This window comes from Odocoileus virginianus, chromosome 32, assembly GCF_023699985.2.
Source record: "Odocoileus virginianus isolate 20LAN1187 ecotype Illinois chromosome 32, Ovbor_1.2, whole genome shotgun sequence".
NCBI lineage: Eukaryota > Metazoa > Chordata > Mammalia > Artiodactyla > Cervidae > Odocoileus > Odocoileus virginianus.
The window spans coordinates 19007070-19024436 of NC_069705.1; the positions used below are offsets into that span (position 1 = coordinate 19007070).

At 46.6% G+C, this 17367-nt stretch overlaps 2 long non-coding RNA genes across 4 annotated transcripts; one reads left to right on the forward strand and one right to left on the reverse strand.

Moving 5' to 3' along the window:
* Nucleotides 1–146: 146 nt before the first annotated feature.
* Nucleotides 147–11407, reverse strand: LOC139032591 (uncharacterized). Its single transcript, XR_011485127.1, has 2 exons — nt 10704–11407; nt 147–968 (listed from the first exon to the last, which is right to left on the reverse strand). It is a non-coding gene; the product is annotated as an uncharacterized lncRNA (long non-coding RNA).
* On the forward strand, nt 7609–16891 carry LOC139032592 (uncharacterized). Of its 3 annotated transcripts, none has more exons than XR_011485129.1 (3): nt 7609–7709; nt 15506–15650; nt 15753–16891. It is a non-coding gene; the product is annotated as an uncharacterized lncRNA (long non-coding RNA). The 3 variants fall into 3 exon arrangements; XR_011485128.1 differs by lacking the exon at nt 7609–7709 and adding an exon at nt 13911–14011; XR_011485130.1 differs by lacking the exon at nt 7609–7709 and adding an exon at nt 14055–14630.
* Nucleotides 16892–17367: the final 476 nt, after the last annotated feature.

Consider the following 17367-nt stretch of genomic DNA (forward strand, 5'->3'; position numbering starts at 1 on the left):
CTGGAGTATCTTTAGAGCGGCAGAGACCCACAGGTGACAACCCAGAAGGACCAAATCAGGAGAGCATAGTTCTTCCCGGTAAAAAGGGGACGAGTCCTCCAGCGCAGTGCCTCTGAACTCACTGTGGCCCCCTGCAAAGGTCACTTAAAAAAAAAAACACACATTTTATTAACACTAAACATGGAAGCAAAACCAAATTACGCCCCCAAGTAAAGATAACTGAAGCGTCTGAGATGAAAACAAGACAATGTAGATCAAACCCTGGAGAACACAAACAAAACCAACAGAAATAATTACTAACTCTGAACTAGAATATGGAACAAAAGGAGTCCTAAAAGATCCTCCTGTCCTCTCCCCACCAAGAGAACCGAACAGTAACTTTAGAATGTGAGGCGAGAGAGTCACATTTCATAAGCCAGTGTGAACAGCCATGAGAGAATATTCATGATGTAGCTTTGGGTCCCGCTGGCTGAGTTCTTGTAACAGGCGCTGCACCAGGGCTAAAAATATCAAGGCCTAGGAACGATCAGGATTAGGGATGAGGCTCCCGGCCAGCGCTGGTAACTAGGAGATTGTCACGCGGGCTGCGGCAGGTGGAGGGCACGGCAGGTCATGGCCAAAAGCGGGAGGGGAAGCCACTCAGGTCAGCCCCAAAGGCTCCAGCCCAGAGGCATGCTCATGGTCTTAGGTGACTTGGCTGCTGCTGGGGCTTCTGCCGCTTGTTTCTGCCACACAGGTCACCTCCAACTTCCCCCAGAAACTGGCCTCTTCTTCTTGAAACACAGCAGGGCCAGAGAGTGGATGCTAATATTTCTTGAGGGTCTTAGTGGGGAGGGGGAGTGCTCCAGGCAGTGTGTGCCAAGAAATGGAAGGGAGCTGGTGGTCAAATGAACTCAAGAGACACGGTGTCTAAAACCTCCTCTGAATTCACATGCTCAGAAGCATATTCAAGGCTCTGGAGTGTTCTGCTGTTAAAAAAAAAAAAAAACAGTTTAATTGAGCCCCCTCCACCAAATAAGCCAGAAAGCTAGAGACTACAGAACATGCTTTATCTTCTCTGCCTTACAGGTATTATTCTGAACAGCGAGAGTGGTAATATTCACAGTCACCAAATTTGGTTCGGTTGATCTGATAGGCTATGCCCGTCCTCTCTTGCTGCCATATGTTTCTTCCTCAAAGGTGCCTGTTAAAATTCCAAGGGAAGAATAGAAGAAAAAAAAAAGAAAAGAAAAAAAAAATTCCAAGGGGACAACTTTCTCCAAGGAGGTTATCTACGTAGGGATATATGCTGGCTGGAATTTCTGAACATCTCCTCTCCCGGGGAAGCCGCAGTACTAAATTTCAATGTATTTATTGGACATCCTGTGTGTTCCAAAGCACTTTGACAGAAACCTGATTACTTATCATCTCTCATGGGAATACAGTGACAGAGAAGCCGAGCTGACTCCCTTCGAGGAGCGTGGTGAAACCAGTTTGGTTTATGGAGGAGTTAAATCAGAAAGCTGAAGATTTAGGGTAACTATACCCCCACTTTCTACAGCAGCTTCAACCAGTCAAGGCTACGCCCATGGCTGCCTTGGAGATTCTTCCCCCACTGATCCCTTCTCAAGTTTAACCTCTAATTACTTGACGAGGATGCTGACTGAACAGGTAATTTTATATTGGAAGCCCTAAGACTCATATTATTTTTCAGTTCCTTGCTAAGTTATCTGGTGAATATACTGTTGCCAACAGGATTGAGTCCAGGTACCTTAGCTTCCCTTCACACTTGACAGCGACCCAGCTTTACAAGCTCTTCTCCGATTCCTTTCCTGCCCTATGCACCATGTTCCTGCTCCCCTATAATCACCATCGCTTCCCCAACAGGCCTTACTTCCTCCAACCCCTGCCTTTCAACACTCACTCGGCCTTCTGTTCCTGGCTGTGGTTTCCTTTCTCCACCTGTAAAACCTTGCCAGCGCCCCAAGGCAGACCTAGTCACTTCTTCTTCTGGACCCCCCAGTCCTCTGTATTTTAATTTAATTTTTGATGTGAGCTATTTTAAAAGTCTTTATTGAATTTATTACAATATTGCTTCCATTGCTTACGTTTTGGTTTTAAGGCTGCAAGGCAATTTTAGCTCCCTGACGAGGTATTGAACTCATGGCCCCCTTGCAGTGGAAGGCAAAATCTCAACCACTGGACTGCCAGGGAAGTTCTCCTCTGTATCTAGTTTAAGACAATACCGATGCTCTTGGAGTCATTCGTGTACCTTCTGGAGTGTCTGAAAAGCAGGGCCCCTGGTTCATCCATTGTGACACCCTGTGGGCCTCACCTAATGGCACGTAGACGATGCTTACAAAGCATTAATTGAGGGGATGATTCAGTTAGGACTTGTCTCTGACTGTGGAATTCTGGGTCTGTGTTGCGACAAGTGTACCAATCACCAGACACCAGCAGTCAAGGAAGAGTGGCAAGAAGGAGGCCCCAGAGCTGGCACTGGCCTCCCCAGGTGAGGGTGGGACAGCCCTGGGCCCAGTGGGTGCCTGTTGCAATCTCCAGGGAAAGAGTTATATACGAGATTTTTAGAAGATGCTTTTCAAAAGGAGAATGGATTACAAGATGATGAGAAACAGTAGCTCAGGACTGCATTCAAAGTGAATCATACTGGATAAGAGTCTGAGAAAGAGACAGGGCAAAGGACTGTCCCTAGGCCTCCCTGCTGGGGTGAGGGCGTTCCTTCTGCACTGCAAGAGGCTCCTTGACTCAGGGGTCTCCTGGCTAGCGGGCAGGTGGGTGCACTTCCTCCATCAGCCTCCCTGGTATTGATGAGGCTTGTGTTCAACTTCTCCTGGATGGGGATGGAATGTTCTTAAGTTGTTGATCCACTTTTCACTTACTTTTATGACAGTTCTTCTTCATATTCAACCTTCTATCTTTTGATTAAGATCACTATAAGAGCCTAGTTCATTCTAAGCTCAGTCCACCCTTGTTATCTTTCTTCAGAATCCTGGGCCTCAAGGGAACTTAAACAAAACATTCAGACATTTAGCTTAGCTATGCAGACGGCCACTAGTGACTCCAGGCAAATAGAAAAGACACTCAGCAAAGAGAGGTTGTATCTATTCCCTTCCTGAGATTATCCATATCAGAGAGTCAAACTAGTCATTACAATTATATTGGCTCACAGAAGTTGCTTTATTTTTTTGACCCTAAAAGATCCAGCTGTGCACAGAAGGAGGTCACAGACCATTGCAATTAAGAGGGACTTTGGAGTTTACTTAATTCTTCACATTTCATCTCACAAAGTGGAAAAGGAACAGCGGGGGAAGCGGAATTCAAACTTTCTAACAAACTTTATAGAATTCTGCAGCTCTTTTCCTCTCTGAACCCGAAGAACTTAGACTCAGTTTAAAGCGCTTCTAAATGGCCACATGTCCTGGACATGTGGACAACAAATAGGATGAGAACAGAAGTGAGAAAAACATGCTGAATCGATGGACGCAAAAGAAGAGTGATTAAGAATAATCTGCCTGAGCTTAGATTCATTCCACTCAAATAGAGTGAACCAACCCTCAAATGGAGAAAACACCATAAAACACTGATGAAATAAAGGAAAACACTGAGTTACCCAGTCCTTATTGAAATGTTCTGATTAACAGATCCAGTGGGAAGTTTGCATGTCTTCACTGCGAATTTGGTAAATATTCACTGAGCATCTGCTCTGTTCTAAGTCCATGGGGATGAGGGTGAAAGTGAGGCTGTCTATGTGAATAAGGAGAAGAGCAAACATTCATGGAGGGCTACAGTGTTTCAGGCGCTGGACTTACTATTAGCTCATTTAACCTTAATCATAAGTACCATTGTGTGCGCATTTTTTAGGTAAAGAACATGAAACTTAGAACAGGGAAGTAACCAGGCCCCAGAGCTAGCGGGGGTTGATGTTTTGGACTCAGGTCAGTGGGAGTTCTCAACCACTGTGTCTAGTGACTCCCAGGAGAAAGATCCCTGAAACTTGTAGTCGGATGGGTGGGGTGCATGGGAACAAGAGTCCATATGAGAAGGCCCCCCCTGCCCCCACAGTGGGAAAGAATTTTGGGAAGCTAGTACTAGAGCAGGAGCTTACAGAATGAGGGAGGAGATGGCTATGTGGAGAAAAGTTGGGAAGTTTCGATATAGTAGGACCTTGTTGGTTATCCATTTTAAACACAGCAGGGCATACATGTCCATCCCCAAATCCAGTTTTCCAGAGAGAAAATGAATGCCTCTTTAAGGAGAAGTGAGCCAATAGTCCCAGGGGCCCTGGGACAGCTCAGCTGACTGAGGGACTGTGCCAGGATAAACAGAAGCACCCTGCCTGGAGCCAAGGAAGAGCCAAATGGTGCTGGGGTCACACCAGCCATGCCCCAGGGGCTCAGCTTCGGGCTGAAAACCAGTTTCACAAAGAGAACAGTCCTGCTGCCACCAGGGTGAGGAGCAAGGGGTATACCCTCTGGCGGAAACTACTGGGGGCCATCAGGGCTCAACCTCCTTGTAGCCTGGTCCACTGAGGCTTCCTCCGATAGCCGGCTGGACACTGCTCTGGGGTAGACCAGCCTGGGGCTGTGGAGGGCGGGGTGTAGTTAGACAGAACTCCTGAGAACCAGGCAAGTCACTGAAGACAGTGTCAAGTCAGCGTACCTCCTCCAGATCATGGACCGCACCCCCTCCACCCCCCACTGCCTTCCATAGCCCACAGCTTTATTCGCCTCAGCACCTGCAGAGGAGCCAGATGTCGCTAACAGCCCTGGAAGAAAGACAAGAGGTGTGATGAAGAGAAGACTGGGCTAGATGGATGCTGTTGATGCCCAGGGCTCTAGCAGAGCTGGCTCCTTGTGCAATGCTTTGTGCTTTCTTAAAATCATGACTAATACAAGGACACCAGTCAGCTGAGCAGTGAGTGCCAGGGCCCCTGGGAGCATTCGCTCGTTCCTCCTTAGAGAGACTGTCTTTTCTCTCTCGAAAACTGGATTTGGGGATCAACAGGTACACACTGCTATGTTTAAAATGGATAACCAACAAGGACCTCCTGGAGAGCAGAGGGAACTCTGCTCAATGTCATGTGGCAGCCTGGATGGGAGGGGAGTTTGGGGGAGAGTGGACACATGTGTATGTATGGCTGAGTCCCTTTGCTGTTGACATGAAATGGTCAATCAGACATACTTCAATACAAAAGAAAAAGTTAAATTTTTTTATTTTAAAGCTGGATTTTCTCTTTCTCCATTTGCTGTCTTAACCATCTCTACTGCTTCCATTCCTTTCTTCCCGATTCCTCCATCACCCTCTGGGGGACTCACCCCAAGGCCCACAGCACCAGGCCCAGACTTTTGCTCTGGAAGGGCAGCGCCCCTCTGTGGTCAGGGGCCGCCTCAATCTGAATTCGCTCAGAGACCTGGACCCATGCAGAGTCCCGGGGCCCCGTTCCAGAGCCCCGGACACAGTCCTGCTGAGCCAGGAGCAGCTTTTTAAATAGTGCTTCCAGGTCACTTTTTGATCAATGAAGTTTTAAAATCACTGTCCTGGGGACAGAGACCCTGGAAACTCTCACATCTCTGACCTTGTCCTCCGTCTCTCCCGTGGAAGCTTCTCTGGAAGGGGGAGATGCCGAGGAGGCCAGGCAGTGCAGAGATTCGCCTCTCCCTGGTGTGTCTGACCGTCTGTCTCCTCTGCTAGACCACGGGTCCCTAGGGTGGGAATCAGGGTCTACTTAGCTCTCCAGCCTGTGTCAGTGTGGACGATCACTGCCGTTTGTGGGATAGACACGTTGTTGATACAGCCAACTCTCCTCTCCCTCCACCCTCGCCTCTCTTCTTCTACCCTTTTCTCCTCTCCTTTCTCTTGGGGGCCCCCTTGGCCTTGGGCACAGAACCCAAATGTTTTAAAAGGTGGTTAATATTTAAAGGAACAGAGTCAGGCATAGCCCAGGCGATGGCTGGTTGCTCAACTGACAAACAAACCCACCTTCTTCTGTTCTTTCCTAAGCCAGCAGGAAGCAGCCAGGAGACTGTCACCACACAGCCACGCCAGACCCGCCGTCCTCCCCACCCACACAGCAATTGCGAAACTTTGCTGCAACCACCTGAGGCTATAAATAGTCTTTTTAAGAAGCCACTTTGGAGACTGAGCAGGCCTGATGGGCAGTCCCTATTTGCTGCCCCTTCAAACAAGTGGAGAAAAAAATTTTAAGTGTCACTTACAAGAATCCAAACCTGGGTCAAGCCTTCTATATCTACCTTGGAGTTCTGTCTGCCTACTCCCCCACCCCCCACCCCAGGTTTCCAACCGCTGTTTAGAGTCTCTAAGGCTTTCTGCTTATTGTTGGCCAATATGAAACTTCATCTTGCTGATGCAATGATAATAATGAAGATAATGATAACACAAGTTGTTTTTTTTAGTAGATTTTCCTTTCCCCCTACCCATTCCTAAACCCATTCCCCTATACTCTGATCTCATGTGCAGAGACCTCTGTAGTATTTTTCATACCAATTCATGCCCTCTGTCCCTCCAGTCTACAAGATCAATTCTCCTACACACTCCCTTTTTTTATGGTCTTTCCCTGTTCAGAATTTTTCAGTGACTTCTTATTGTATTTAACAGTAGCCTAGAATGTTTTAAATGCATACCCTCATTCTTAATGTATGTATCAATTTACTACTCTAGATTCAGATAAACTATTAGGAAAGCTTATTTTCATTGTTCACTTTTTGGCAAGCACAAATAGCAGTTCTAATATTTTTTTGCCTGTCCTCGAATGGATTGTTTTGCATACCCCACTGTGGACACCTCTGACAATGGCTGAGATTGCATCATTTTGCTGGGTCACCAAGGCTTTCTAAGACCTAGTCCCAGGTCATTCATTCATTCACTCAACATTTCTTAGTGACTATGATGGCCAGGCATGGGGCTAGGCTCAGGGCATAATAATAAATAATCAGAGCCCCAGCATATCAGGAGCTTACAGGCCAGTGGAAAAAGTAGACTCATAAATAAATAACTCCTGGAGAGACATATCTATCATCACAGTTTGCACAAAAGGAAAATAGGGAAAGGAAATGACTTGGCCTGCGAGTCAGGAAAAAACTTCATGAGGACTACTTTGGCTGTCTTGAGCTAGGTTTTAATTTCTAAAGTTTTTTCCTTCATATGTGAAAATGGTGCAGATGGTCACCATCTCTATGATGGGTCCTTTGGGTTGTTTTTCCCAGGAGGATGCCAAACTTACCCTGAACCATCCGTGCTTTCCCTCTTGTTATCTGGGTCAGACATTTGTAAGATCTTTGGTCCATGTCTGAGGTGGTCTAAATTCAAAGACTAGAACTTTCCTCTGCAGAATAGAACTTTTACTCAGTGCAGTGGAGTGGTAGTGTTGACCTTCTAGCTCTATGCACTAACAGAATGAAATAATCATTCAGAGAAAAAAACATTGCGTCCAGTTAGAAATGACAGCACTCTTCATCTGAAGTGGGAAAAGATTTCTCAAGATCACAACAATGAAATGACAAACATGAACCGTAGCCCTGCAGGGCTGTGGCCATGGGGGTAGCTGACCCCTTGGGAAATACAGGGTGTAGCAGACAACGGGCTAGTCCGGAGTCAGAATCTGCGGTGCTGGGCTCAGCTCTGTACACAAGCCGTCTTCCTGAAAAGCTCCCACCCTTCCTGACTCACACAGCCCTTCTGGTGAAAAGAAGGTATGAGGTTCATTCACATCACTACAACTGACTCAATTGCATTCCTTTTTATGGTTGAGTTTAAAAAATTGGTATATTAACACCATATATATATATATATATATATATATATATATATATGGAATCTAGAAAGATGGTACTGATGAACCTATTTGCAGGGCAAGAATAGAGATGTAAATGTAAAGAATGGACTTACGGACACAGGGTGGGACAAACAGAGAGTAGCACTGACATTTATACACTACCATGTGTAACACATGGGGCTTCCCTGGTAGCTCAGCTGGTAAAGAATCTGCCTGCAATGCCAGAGACCTGGGTTCGATCCCTGGGTTGGGAAGATCCCCTGGAGAAGGACATGGCAACTCACCCCAGTATTCTGGGCTAGAGAATCCCCATGGACAGAGGTGTCTGGCAGGCTACAGGGCATGGGGTCACAAAGAGCTGGACACTACTGAGTGACCAAGCACATGTGTAACATAGATAGCTAGTGGGAAGCTGATGCATAGCACAGGGCATTTAACTCAATGCTATGTGATGACCTAGAGGCGTGGGATGGGGGGCTGGGAGGGAAGTTCAAGAGGGAGGGGATGTGTGTATTCTTATGGCTGATTCACGTTGTCTACAGCAGAAACTAGCACAATAATTGTAATGCAATTATATTCCAATTTAAAAAAAAGAAGTAAAAAAAGAAAAGGAAAGAAGGTATGAAGTATAAGTTAAAAAAAAAAGAAAGAAAGAAAAAGAAGGTTCTTCTATCTAAGTACCTGGTTCTAAAGTGCTACATTTATTTCATCACATTTCTACACAGTATGAACAAAAGCGACATTTATTAGATCAGTGCTGCCTCTTGTATGGGTATATCTGAATCTGGCTGCTTTTATTATTCTAGTCTAGATCATGGTACTGATCTGCTGTTTCTCTTTTAGAAAATTCTTTACAAGTGCAGACCATGAGACAGACTCTTTGTTCTCTCCTGTTTTCATCCTGGCTTCATTCTGAGCCTCTTCTAATATTTTCAAATAAGGAGTGAGGACAAGGAAACATAAAAAGAGACATACATGGAGAAACAGGGATGTGACTCTTCACCAGACAAAGAGCCAGAAACCACCACCCCATGAAAATGGACGTAAAGTGCCTTGAACACTATGTTCCAATATTCCCTTTTGTAGATGACAATGACAAAGCCAGCTTACCTTATTAGGGTATTACAGGAGAAATAACAACACAACTTAAAAACCCATTGTCAACAAAGTACTGTTGATGTGCTCATTGTCGCAAGTAACATTAATTGCCTCTTACCTGGGCAATTAGTGATCCCCAAATAAAGGTCTTAACCTATTCACCCTGCAGGAGCTGCAGCCAGGCAGCACTGGCTTGGGGAGGCAGGGTGGTCTGCTCTGGGTCTCATCATGAGGACCCAGTAAACATCTTGGGGCTGAACAAGTTGAGGCTGAAAGTTGGCCTCCAGTTTAAGACGACTAAGCAATGAACATGGATACTCCAGTCTAGACAACAAATAGCTCAGTAATGGCAAGATATTCCAGGAGCTCTTGAACAAGATGACCCATGGGTTGAGGTTCAAGTTATTTTATAATAGGGGCCACAAGTGATGCTGAAGCTGAAGCCCCAATAATTTGGCCACTTGATGTAAAGAACTGACCCATTGGGAAAGACCCTGATGCTAGGAAAGATTAAAGGCAGGAGAAGGGGATGACAGAAGATGAGATGGTTGGATGGCATCACCAACTCGATGGACATGAGTCTGAGCAAGCTCTGGGAGTTGGTGATGGACAGGGAAGCCTGGTATGCTATAGTCCATGGGTTCGCAAAGAGTCAGACATGACTGAGCGACTGAACTCAACTGAGTTCAGTGTAAAGTCACTGGCCTGAGTAATTTTGAAGGTCAAAAGATGAAAATACACTACCCCAGAGTTTAGAACTTACATAGAAATTAGTCCTGTATGGATGGACTGGAGGAGGGCATGGCAATCCACTCCAGTATTCATGCCTGGAGAATCCCATGGACAGAGAAACCTGGTGGGTTCCGTCCATGGGGTCCCATAGAGTCGGACACGACTGATGCTAACACACACACACACATATGGATGGAAGCTGTTTTATTTTACCTTAACAAGGACTCTGGGAGATGGGCAAGGCGAGTGTTATGTCTCCATTGTTTCAATAGGTGGGAATGTGGGCTGCATACAACTCTTACAAGTAACACACAACTTTTCTTTAGTTTGATTGGTTCTTTAGAGTTAGACACGACTGAGTGACTGAATTGAACAAGTCAGAAAATACCAATAGGATATTTATTTATTTATATTCACAGACTATCAAATAAATGTACATCCACATAGTATTTTCTGACTTGTGGCCTCTATTAGTGAAATAAATTGAACCCAAGCCCATTGGCCATCTTGTTTAAGAACTCCTAGATGTATATTTATTTATATTCACAAACTATCCAGGGTTTCCTTGGTGGATCAGATAGTAAAGAATCTGCCTGCAATGCAGGAGTCCCGGGTTCGATCCCTGGGTTGGGATGATCCCCTGGAGAAGGGAATGGCAAACTATTGCAGTATTCTTGCTTGGAGAATTCCATGGACAAAGGAGCCTGGTAGACTACTGACCATGGGTTGCAGAGTTAGATGCAACTGAGCGACAATCACTTTCACAGACTATCCATATGTATTTATTAATACTTATTTATATTTAGATTTATCACAGCCACTGAAGGCTGATCCTGCTTCCAGTCCTCATCTGCAGTTTGTCTCAATCAGAGGTTTACAAACCAGGATTTTTATTTGTTTGTGTGTTGTGTGTGTGTCTGCAGGCCAGGAGCTGAGAATAATTTTTGCATTTTTAAAGGGTTGTTTAAAAAACCACACGCACACAAACACAAACACACACAAGACCGTGGAACAGAGGCCTTACATAATATACAAAGTCAGAAATATTTACCACCTGGGTCTTGGCAGAAAGCTTGCTCACCCGGGTCTCAAGTCCTTCTTGGTCTGTCATATATGGCATGATTTATGGTTGTTCTTTCATTCCATCCTTACAGCCACCCTGTGAAGTAGGTAGGGCAGCCATTAGCATGTCCATTTTAATGGTGAGGACACAGAAGCTTGGAACAGTTACATAATTACACTGAGGTCATGGTCACAGTGCCGAGGCCAGTTCTCCTTTTCCACCCAGGACTGTTATCAGGAGATCACAGAATCACTGACCCAGCTCATCTTCACAGGGGGTGGAAAAGAAGGTTGAATTGCATCCAAATTGGTTTGAGGGTATTGGGTCTGTCCACCCTTTCTTAGCAGGCAGCTCATTGGGGGAAACTATCATGAAGATGATTTGGAAATGCTGGGAATGTTTAACTAGCCTCATTAGAGATTTTGGCAGGTCAGGCAAGAGAATGCATCCTCCTCTGCAGCCCGTGGCTCCACTTGGAGCTGACAGGGCCCTGCAGTCGGATGCCTGCGCCTTCTGCTTTCCCTCTCCCCACCATTCGCTCCCCTCTGCGCCCCAAGCGCACGCTGTGTAGAGCAGCTGGGGGGATGAATGCCCACATTATCCCCCCGGCCTGTCAGCAGCCGCAAACCCGGGCAGCTGGTGTGGGGCCTGTGTCCCCGGTGTAAACAGCCGGCCAGCCTGAGTAGTGGCTTGTTCTCTTAGCTGAGGCTGGGCCAGGTCTCCCCGACGCTAGGAGCCCCCTCCCACCCTACCCCACCCCACCGCCCTGGGGCTGAAGAGAAGAGGGGCTTTGTGCCCTAAGTTCAGGCCTTAATCCTCTTGAATGCTACCAAAGTAGAGAGACTCATGGGATGGGTCTCTGAGTCGCCCACAGGCAGGAGGGCCTGGGGGCAGGCTGGCTGCCTGTTGGGGTGGATTTAGGAAGTTTGGACACAAATGGTCAGAGGCTGGACTGCATGTCCAAGCCCTCAAATGTCTTCCTGCTGGCCTCCTGTGTAGAGACAGGGCGCATTCTCAGAGGCAGGTTGCTAAGAGGCAAATCTGTGCAGCCATTACCAACTTGGTCATTTGGGTCCCTGAGTAATTGAGTCCTTACTAGGCAGTGACCTGGCTCCGCGGGAGGGAGGAGAAGGCAACAGGATGAAGACAGGCAGGAATGTGTCCCCGCTGACCAAGTCAGAGCCTGAGCACACTCGAGATACACGCGGAGACCAAAGGCAGGGGGTCAAGGTCAGGGACGGGGTGGTCACTGCGCTGAGGGGCTGGCTCTCTTCACACCTGCCTTTGATTGGTCCTCTAGGGTCCTGTTTCCATGGGGACTCAGGCCTATGGCCAGACGCTTCCCTGGTGGTCCAGTGGTTATGACTTCACCGTCCAACGAAGGGGGTGTGGGTTCAATCCCTGGTCAGGGACCTAAGGTCCCACATGCCTCGAGGCCAAAAATCCAAAACATAAAACAGAAGCAGTACTATAACAAACTCTATAAAGATTTTAAAAATGGCCCGTCCGCATAAAAAAAATTTTAGAAAACAACAACAACGAACCAACCTAAAGGTCAGTCTCCCGTTGCATTCTTATACAAGTCCCCGTCTCCTCGGATCACCCCAAAGCTGCCTGACCTCCCTCTGTCACTATCACGGGGCTCCTTAGACATATCCACGTTGCAAATCCGCAAGTCTTATCAGAAGGAGCGTGTGGATCTTTAGCTCTTTTTGTAGGACTTGTCCCCACCTTGCATTTCTCAGGGTCCTTCTTTCTTTGGACCTTGAGTTATAGTTCTCAGAGCCCCGTCCCACTTCCGTCTTTAGATTGAGAGCCACTTGAGAGAGGACTCCATCTGACTCAGCACCAACATGGTCCCTTGCCCCTGGGAGACATGCAATAAATTTGGAGCCATTGCTGTGTTTTCCTCATAATTCTTCTGGCCAGATGCTAAGAAAAACTTTAAAAAACTAGGTAAGGGCCAGCGAGGGGATTAAAGGCAGCTCTAAATCTAAAAGAAACACTTCCTAGTCCAGAACTTTTTTTTTTATATTAATGTTCTTCAGGACACCAGGTTGCATCAGACGTTTACAGACATTTCCAAACTCCCGAGCAATGCACTTGTCTCGGACTGCGGCCAGTGCAAACACTGCAACCATCGGGGAGAAGAAGAGTCTTCTTTCTCTTCCAGGGTCATTCACGTATAAAGATCAATTAAGATCGACAGAAGACAATCCTTAGGAAGGCATTCACCATGATTTAGCTCTGAAACCACATTTTTCCTTCTCAGTCGTCTACTCTGGACGTCCCTGATTCTACTTGCCAAGAGGGAACCTGCTGTGTCTGCTTATTTGCTGAATCACTGCTGATTGAACTAAGCAAATAGCAACAAAGAGCTGTTTTAATGAGATTTGAAAGTTTAGCAGTGAAAATTGGAAATCACAGCCCATCAAACTATCCATCCACCTGAAACTAACCCACTGAAATGTTCTTGTCACTCGCAGGAGTTCTATTTCTGGCCTATATACACCAAATCTTCTTTATCCATTCATCCACTGGTAGACACTTAGCTTGTTTCCTTGTCTTGGCTTTTGTTAAAAAAAAATGCTGAAATGATGGGAGAGCAGGTCCCTCTTTCAGATTTCTTCTCGTTTTCTTTGGACATACACACAGAAGTGGGATGGCTGGGTCATATGTTCAATTTTTAATTTCCTGATGAAACTCCATACTACTTCCCGTAATGGCAGCACCAATTGACATAGAAGGTGCCTCTTGATCCCCAACTAAATGAGATTAAGATATGAGCACTCCACCCTTCTTCTCCCCATATTCTTCTCATTTTCTGACGGCTGGAATTTGTTTTTACACTGTTGCAGTTGATCATATTACATTTTTTTCCTATAACCATATTTAAGTCTTCTGTGTTCTATCAGGCTGATTCTCAAGGTGGGAAACCAGTCAACTTAATGTTAATATAAACTGAGAGCATTAATACAGTAATCAATTTTTCCCCATACACATTGAGGCAGATGCTGAGCCAAGAGTCTGTCAATACTATGGTCTCCAATTCAGGAAGCATGTGCTAGGTTGTCGGATTCCATTCATGACCTTTTCACAGTGGCCATCATGCCGCTGCTTTATGGGGCTTATTGACAAGCAGGCGTCACTTTTGTTGAGCAGAAAGAGGAGTCTGGCTAGGAGGCTCTCAAGTGTAAAAAACCAGGGGGGGGGGGGGGGTGTTTACTGAAGCACTTTTTAGAGTGTTTAATCTCAGAAAGGATGTCAATAACTGGAGAAAAGGGAGCTCTGATTTTTGCTTGGCTGTCAAGGGTCCAGACTCAGAGGTGGGTGAGAAGGTCTGGAGGGTACTACCAACTGGCTTGTGCATCTGCAGACAATTGGAATTCTCTCCTCTGCCACCCCATCCCCCACCCCCACCACCATTCTGCAATATGGCTTCTGAGATCTGATTATCCATCAGTGGGCTTTTATTCCCTTCTTCTGAAAATGTGTTGGGGTCTGTCCTTCACTGTCTCTTCCAGTTATCTTGACTATTGAGTTTATCCCTGTGTTTTTATTTTACTGAGGTCTCTGGAAGAAAGAGAAAACCACAGTTGCATGTATGCTTTACTTCATCCCTGATTATAACATAGTTCAGTTTTATTATAAAGAAAAATTTCAAACAATCCAGAAAAAATATATATAAAAAGCAAAGGAAAACCTCATAAAAGCCTACAACTTGGAGGTAACTCCAGATGACATGATGAAAATTCTTCCAGAATCTTCTGGCTTTTCCTGTTTGGTGTGGAATTTCTAGAGGGAATTTGCCTGTACTTTAATCCCCGAGTCTTCACTCCCCGGAGATGCGTTCAGCCAAAGGTGGGAATAAAAAGGGATGAATGCTCACTGCTTCTTATGTTGCAGCCACCATCCAGGGCTTCAGTGAAAAAAGAAGCAGTCTGGGTAGGTGATTTTTACTAAGGATTGCTTCATCTTTCATTTTTCCTGCTTCTGACTTTCAGAGCATCTTATGGTGGAAACCTTGCATCCTTTAAACATTCTTTGCATTTCTTTGGAGAGACAGGCTATCTAGAGCAGATTCTTTTGTATTCTTCTTTCTCTGGGTTGGGGTGAGGGCAAATGAAAAAGGAGATTTATTGGTATAAGAAAACTCACATTTCATAGCTGGATCAGGCTTCCTGAGTTTTCTTGTGCTCTGAAACAAAGAACGAAAAACATTGTCCATCTCCTCTCCTTTCCCTGGAGAATAGGCCTTCTTTCTGAACATACGGGTCCTGGGGTGAAGGGAGGGGTGGTGTGAATAGCTATCCTCTTCATCTGTCTTCCTTGTAGGAACAAGTTCTTTCAGATTTTCTATTTTGCTAGAACTGTGTTAGCTTACTTGCTCCTGTTGAACACGAATGGGAGAAGAGAGAAACTGGGCTCTTCTCCAGGGGGTTGCTGCTCCAGCCAGAGCTAGCAGGAACTAGCTCTGCCTCTCTGTGTGGGGCAGCCCCCAGGGTCAGATACGAGAGAGCTCTCCAAGGGTGGGGGCCTGGCAGACTCGGTTCCGCCGTTCCTCTCATGAGGGGTCCACGCAGGCGCCCTCAGGAAACATCAGATAGCTCCGTGCTCCTCTGGGCCATCAGTCAACGTGCCAAGTCTGGCCTTCACTCCTGACTTGGCCCCAGCTCCTGGCAGAGGAGAGCCTGCGGAGGGGGGAGGGCCTCCAGCCTCACACAGACTTAAAGGGACAAAACCTATCACGTTGCTTCTCTAAGGAGGACTTGGGAATTCGCTTTAAGTGTCCCTTCTCTTCTCTTTCACCCCCTTGTAAGACATTACTAGACAGTCAGTGCCCCCAGAATGCTGAGATGCCTGGGCCGTGAGAAGCGGAGGGCAGGACTCCACCTCAGGGTGTCCTTGGAAAATGGCCTCTGTGAAGCCAGGCTTGACTTCGCATTCCAGGATGTCTGGCTCTAGGTGAGTGATCATACCATTGTGATTATCTGGGTCATGAAGCTCTTTTTTGTATAGTTCTGTGTATTCTTGCCACCTCTTCTTAATAGCTTCTGCTTCTGAAAGATTGAAGGCAGGAGAAGGAGACGACAGAGGATGAGATGGTTGGATGGCATCACTGACTCAATGGGCATGAGTTTGAGTAAACTCCAGGAGTTGGTGATGGACAGGAGGCCTGGCGTGCTGCAGTCCATGGGGTTGCAAAGAGTCAGACACGATTGAGCGACTGAACTGAACTGAACTGAACTGAAGCCAGGCTTATCTTCCTGCAAACACTGATGACCTCTACCATCACCATCAGGTCACTCTGCACCTCCAACCTTGGAAGAGGCTCCCCCTCTGCCTCCCCCTCCCCATTCCCTGATAGTTTGTCATTTTGATCACCACCTGTGTTACCATCTACACCAACGTGACATTGTTCCCAGGCACTGCCAGCTGCTTTGGGATCCCAGGTACCAACAGAACTAGAATGGACTGGATACCTCCAGGAACCAGACAGGGCCAGGCAGTGTTCAGTGCAAAAAGTACTAGAGTCTGATGTTGATACCACCATCCTGCAAGAGTCCCTGACTTAGAAAGCTTAAAGCACCTCCACTGCCCTGGAAGGAGTAAAGAGGTCCCAATGTCTCCCCAGAGGAGTCTCCCTTTGCCCTCAGCTCGATTCTGCCCCCAGCCCATTTCCCTCCATGATCACAACATCCATTGCTTCCATCCTCATAGGATTTTCTGCATTGGAGGCTCGTTCTGCTTATTGGAACCCCTTGCTATCATCTTGGACCCCAACCTTTCCTCTCTGTTCTACCTCCAAGGGCAATCAGCTCTTTGGGGTGGATGCCTGCGTTAGGGGAAGAAGTGAGCTATTTCCATGAAGTGGGTTAAGAATATTCTCACTCTACCAGTGTGCTGAACCCAGTTTCTGAAAATGCTGCATTCACAGGACACTCATCTCCCTTTCACCTTCATGAATTCTGGCCACGCGGATTCCCGCCACAGGTCCTGGACACGCACTCTGCCAGGAGTCCAGCTCCTGGAGTGGTTGCCATTCTGGTTGAGAGTATCCGGGATCCAACTAGTGCAGAACTACCCTGGCCGAGAGTCAGCAGTGTGATTTCAGCTGGCACTGGACTTGCTGCTGGAATCACGTAGAGGAACAGTGGAGACTCAGAGTTTCCACTATAATAATAAACTGCAGATGCCTATTTAAAGCACTCAGACATTTATTTCAAAGCTTTGGGGGGTGGCGCTGGATGATAGAAACGAACTGGACTAGGGATTGGGAGTCTGGGTCACTCGCTCTGTGTTCTGAACAGTCACCAGGTGTTCTTGGACTCAACTGCCTCCTTTATAAAATGAGGTTGATGGGATGGAATTGGAAAAGGGGTCCCAGATCCGATTTGAACTTGTGGGGAGGCCTTCCCCACACCCACAAGCAAACCTCAGATGCCAGCCAAGTGTCCGAGAAGTCAACCTAATTCTGACATTATTTGCCTGGAGATAGACTCCACAGGTAAAAGGCTCAGTCCCATGGGACCACCCTCCACTTCAGATGCCCATCACACAACCTGGTGCTTTCTTCTAATAGACTGGATATGAATCTCAGAGGTTCCCATAACCTGCTCCTTGGGTTGCATTCATTTTACTAGAATGGCTCACAGAGCTCAGGAAAACCCTCGAACTCTCT